Below are 6,000 nucleotides of genomic sequence, written 5' to 3'. Positions count from 1 at the left end.
CCTTAGAAGGTTTCCAAAGGGCTTCAGCGAGGGCCTTCCCAGCTCTGCTCTGTCTGGAGCCCTCAAAGTCCTCAGGGCCTGCCTTAGGAACCTCAACACAACTCACCTGCTTACACAGCAACTTGGTGCTGCTTGCCTGCTGCCTCACTTCCCTTCTTCCTTCTTTCTTCACCTCCCTTGCTTGGTCCCTTTCAATCCCTTGGCTCAGCTCTGTGCACTTTCCAAGCTACATCCCACTGCAAAAAGGATTAGCTCTTGTTACATCTCAACACTCAGACAGCATTCCCCCTTTTTTCTTAACACGCAGCCACTAGGCCAGTGTCTCATGATTTAAAGCAGAGTTTGACTCCTCAGTGACAACAACAGCTACAGCCCTGAATCCTAACACAGGCTGAGACACAAACACGGATGGGAACTCTGAAGGATCCACTTTGTTCTGCTCACCAATCAAAAGGAGCTTTCTGAACTCAAGAAGAAGAGACCCAACATCCTTTTTCTGCAACTTCAGCTGCTATAAATGTGACCCCCAAGACCTGCAAAGGCCCTTCCCACTTCACCTGCAGGGCTGGCAGTGCCACCACTGGACACGGACCCAGGGGCTGGGCAGGAACGGAGGGGCTGGGGCGTCCAATCCATCGGCCCAGGCGGCACCAGGAGTTCCTGCAGTTCCTGCAAGGAAGAGCCTCAAGACAACAAGGGATTAGGAAGATCATTTTAAACTTTAATAGGCATATCTCCTGGAATATGGGGAGTTTGACAAGGCCTACTGGTGCAATAAGGACACACTCAAGGCTATCTATTCAAAGGATCTACCAGCACTCAAAAGCTGTCACTGTCCTTCTTCCAGGGAGAACTCAGGAAACGCTGTTGGCCAAGAGCCTCCTGGAGGATTTCCAGCTTTTGGGGCTCCCTTTTAACCATTTTTCCCATCCCTGTAGCTGGGACTATCACCTGCCCTACAGGGGGAACAGCCCACAAAGTTCACTTGCAGGGATGCCATTAACTCAAAGTCCCTTCTCAGGGGGGTCACTGCACACCTTGTCCTTTCTTTGCCCTCCCCACCAAAGATGCTTCCAACAGTTCTCAGAGGTCTGGCAGACCTAGAGCTCTCCTCAGGGAATGCTTTAGCTGCTTAAAGGCTGCCCTTGCACCATCTAGCCAAGGCAGAAAATGCTTACAAGCTGTTCTGAGAAGTTGGCAGAACAGTCTTACCACACATCCAGAGGGAGCAATCCCGAGTCCATCCCATCCTACATTCCCAGCAAGGCAGTTCATGGGCTGTCTGGGGCTCAGGAGGAGTCAGGGGGCTTCTTCTCTCCCTTCCTGCTTTCCGGATTTTCTCCTTCCAAAGCAAAGGTTTCTTGGCTTTCCTTGCTCAAGCAGATGCAGCAAAGGCCATCTTTTCAATCCAATACTGGAAACTCCTCGAGGTTGTCATTCAAGGTGCTTCTCTCAGGTCCTGCACTCATCAATCACCTTGGCCATTGGTTTTCCTGGCAGGTTCTTGCATTCACCTCCTACAAGCAAACCAGGAGGAGCAAATTCAGCTGTTACTGCATCCAATCCAAGCTGGCATTCTGATTTTAAAGGATACTGGGTTTGCCTTACCAGGAGAGATCCCACATTAGGGGTAATACCTACAGGTTCTGCCCTCTTCCACCCTCCTGGAGTTCCACTGGCCCACATGACAGGAACAACTGCAGCTTCTTCAGTCAGGACCTTGCTGCTGACAGGAATTATTCCCTGCACAACAAGAGCTGCTGCTTGGACACATTTGGTTTCAGCAATTACAGTTTCAATATCCCCACTTTTCCATTTCATTTCTGCCTCAAGTCTTTCAGGAAGTCTCTTCCTAGCACAGGTTTGGGTGAGTTTGGGCAATACACAAAAACTCAGGAATTACCCAATGTTTTCCCAGTTTAACCCTGTCACACCAATCACCTGAACACTGCCAGTCCTTCATTCTCCCTCGATTGGGTTAAGGACTGAGGAAGTTGGACCTGTGTCTGGCCAGGACATGTGCAAACCAAATGCTGGGGACTGGAACACACACCTGGCACTCCTGCAGCTCTTACCATTACATTCCAGAGTAAACAGCCAGTTGGACCATCACTGCTCATTTCTTAATCCCAATCCCACACTGCTTTGGCACTTGGAGGACCAGTTTTATAATCCAACTACAGTCCATTAGAGAGCTCCATGTCTAGCAGGGACAGGTACCCCTGGGATACTCTCAGGAATGCCTGAATCCATTGCAGGGACCTTGCTTTGAGCTCCCCAGGGCCGGGCACCCCGAGGATCTCCCCGAATAATCCTTTCGGTGCGCGCTGGAGTCCTCGGGGTGCCCCAACCCGGGGGGCACCAACAGCACTGTCCCTCCAGGGGGGCCCAATTTGGTCCCAAGGCTTCAACGGACAACCCAAAAGGCATTTCAAGAGTCCTTCTTTGGAACCCACCAACGGGTACGGGGAGGAAGCCACAACAAGGCCTCATTTATAAATGCAGGGGGATCTTGCCTGTGTCCCAGACTGGTCCGGGGATCTGAGGCCCTTCCCGAGAAAATCTCGGTGCCGGCGTGAAGGGCCAGAGATCCCTTGGAGCCACGGGAGAGCAGGCACAGAGTCCCTCCTGGGGGGGCAATTTTCCTGCATGAAATCAGCTCTTCAAAGAAGCCTCTAAGACTCAGCTGTGAGTTTCAGAAGCCAGGCATTCCTTCCTTACAACACCCTGCCATGATCCCAGCCCGACGGGTGTCCTGGCAATCAGATCACACAGGGCACACAGACCCATCTCCACTGCAGCTGATGGGAGGGGTCACCATTACAGGAGGATTCATTTTACTGCCCTGCATTCCTGTTCCACGTTCAGGACATTCTCCAACACTTATTACCATACACACCTACCCTTAGAAGGTTTCCAAGGGGATTCACCGAGGGCCTTCCCAGCTCTGCTCTGTCTGAAGCCCTCAAAGTCCTCAGTGCCTGCCTTAGGAACCTCAACACAACTCACCTGCTTATACAGCAACTTGGTGCTGCTTGCCTGCTGCCTCACTTCCCTTCTTCCTTCTTTCTTCACCTCCACTGCTTGGTCCCTTTCAATCCCTTGGCTCAGCTCTGTGCACTTTCCAGGCTACATCCCACTGCAAAAAGGATCAGCTCTTGTTACATCTCAACACTCAGACAGCATTCCCCCTTTTTTCCTGACACTTGGCCATCAAGCCAGTGTCTCATTAGTTAAAGCAGAGTTTGACTCCTCAGTGACAACAACAGCTACAGCCCTGAATCCTAACACAGGCTGAGACACAAACACGGATGGGAACTCTGAAGGATCCACTTTGTCCTGCTCACCAACCAAAAGGAGCTTTCTGAACTCAGAAATAATAGACCCCAGGTCCTTTTTCTGCAACTTCAGCTGCCATAAATGTGACCCACAAGACCTGCAAAGGCCCTTCCCACTTCACCTGCAGGGCTGGCAGTGCCACCACTGGACACGGACCCAGGGGCTGGGCAGGAACGGAGGGGCTGGGGCGTCCAATCCATCGGCCCAGGCGGCACCAGGAGTTCCTGGAGTTCCTGAGGGGAGAGCCTCAAGACAACAAAGGATTAGGAAAAGGATCATTTTTAACTTTAATATGTATATCCCCTGCAATATGGGGACTTTGACAAGGCCTACTGGTGCAACAAGGACACACTCAAGGCTATCTATTCAAAGGATCTACCAGCACTCAAAAGCTATCACTGTCCTTCTTGCAGGGGGAACTCAGGAAACTCTGTTTGCCAAGAGCCTCCAAGATGATTTCCAGCTTTTGTGGCTCTTTTTTAACTATTTTTCCCATCACTGTAGCTGGGACTGTCACCTGCCCTACAGGGGGAACAGCCCACAAAGTTCACTTGCAGGGATGCCATTAACTCAAAGTCCCTTCTCAGGGGGGTCACTGCACACCTTGTCCTCTGTTTGCCCTCCCACCAAAGATGCTTCCAACAGTTCTGACACATCTGGCAGACCCAGAGCTCTCCTCAGGGAATGCTTCAGCTGCTTAAAGGCTGCCCTTGCACCATCTAGACAAGGCAGAAAATGCTTACAGGCTGTTGGAAAAGTTGGCAGAACAGTCTTACCACACATCCAGAGGGAGCAATCCAGAGTCCACCCCGACCTACCATTCCCAGGAAGGCAGTTCATGGGCTGTCTGGGGCTCAGGGAGGAGTCAGGGGGCTGCTTTTATTCCTTTCTGCTTTCCTGATTTTCTCCTGCCAAAGCAAAGTTTTTTTGGCTTTCCTTGCTCAAGGAGATGCAGCAAAGGCCATCTTTTCAATCCAATACTGGAAACTCCTCGAGGTTGTCATTCAAGGTGCTTCTCTCAGGTCCTGCACTCATCAATCACCTTGGCCATTGGTTTTCCTGGCAGGTTCTTGCATTCACCTCCTACAAGCAAACCAGGATGAGCAAATTTAGCTGTTACTGCAACCAATCCAAGCTGGCATTCTGATTTTAAAGGATACTGGGTTTGCCTTACCAGGAGAGATCCCACATTAGGGGTAATACCTACAGGTTCTGCCCTCTTCCACTCTCCTGGAAGTCCACTGGCCCACATGACAGGAACAACTGCAGCTGCCACTTCAGTCAGGACCTTGCTGCTGACAGGAGTTATTCCCTGCACAACAAGAGCTGCTGCTTTGACACATTTGGTTTCAGCAATTACAGTTTCAATATCCCCACTTTTCCATTTCATTTCTGCCTCAACTTTTCCAGTCCATCTCTTCCTAGCACAGGTTTGGGTGAGTTTGGGCAATACACAAACTCAGGAATTCCCCAATGTTTTCCCTGTTTAACCCCTGTTACACCAATCACCTTAACAGTGCCAGTCTTTAGTTCTCCTTAATTCTGCTCTCCTGTTAAGGACCGAGGAAGTTGGACCTGTGTCTGACCAGGACACGTGCAAACCAAACGGTGGGGACTGGAACACACACCTGGCACTCCTGCAGCTCTTAAAATTGTATTTAAGAGAAAATAGCCAATTGTACCATCACTGCTCATTTCTTCTGTGCCACAACATCATCATTCCAGGCCTCTCACTGCCAACCCTCTGCTTCTCCCAACAGCTCCAGGGGCACCAGAACCTGCCCTGAAGGCACAAAGGCTCCTTTTGGGAGCACCACGACCCACCCAGACTGTAGCACTGGAATTCCATCTCCTGGACAAACTGGGAGAAGCAGGGAAGAAAACCAGGACCTTACAGGTCAATTGGGGGCACCTCTTCATCCAACAGCAGCTCCAAGAAAGGTACTGAGTCAACACCTTACCAAAGACACAGGAAAACAACTGCCAACACCTTGACAATCACTTCACTTTTCAATTGATAAAGCAACACTAAAGAAAAGCTTTTCAGACACTTGGGAAGAGTCCAGCCCACTTTAACCAGTGTGTGGGACTCGTTCCCAGCCTCCTGAGGTTCATTTCCCACCTCTCTGGGGCTGCAGTACACCTGGTTCTACACACACACACCGGGAACTGCTGCTCCTGCATTCCAGTCTCCTGGTTCTCCTTGCAACTCCTCCAGCTGTTTGCCCAGCTCTCCAGTGCCCATTCCTTTGCCCACTGCACTTGTTCACAGCCCCAGGGCTCCCAGGGCCACCCGGGGCTCTCCCCTGCCCTGACACTCAGGGCCCTTTCCCAGCCCCGACTCCATCCAGCACTGACACAGCTGCTGCACCTGCAAGTCTCCTGCTCCTGCCCTCCCTCTGCCTGCAAAACACTCCTGCCAGCTCCTGCACCCCCACCTCTTACCTCCCAGGAAAACACAGCTGCATCCTCCTGGATCCTCCAGCTGGATGCTGCTGGCTCTGGGCAGCTCCCACCCTTCAGCAGGGGATGCCAAAGGCAGCTCTGGGGACTGTCCCGAGGGCAGGGACACCCACTGTGGCTCACACCAACACTCAGCCATCTCAGGCCTGGGCTCTTCTGCCTGCAGGGCAACAAACAGCCAAGCAGGGACACTGGGAC

This window comes from Pipra filicauda, unplaced genomic scaffold (assembly GCF_003945595.2).
Source record: "Pipra filicauda isolate LSUMZ 115617 unplaced genomic scaffold, ASM394559v2 scaffold691_size150487_pilon, whole genome shotgun sequence".
Lineage (NCBI taxonomy): Eukaryota > Metazoa > Chordata > Aves > Passeriformes > Pipridae > Pipra > Pipra filicauda.
The sequence above is the reverse complement of the archived record's forward strand: the minus strand, read 5'-3'. Positions refer to the sequence as shown.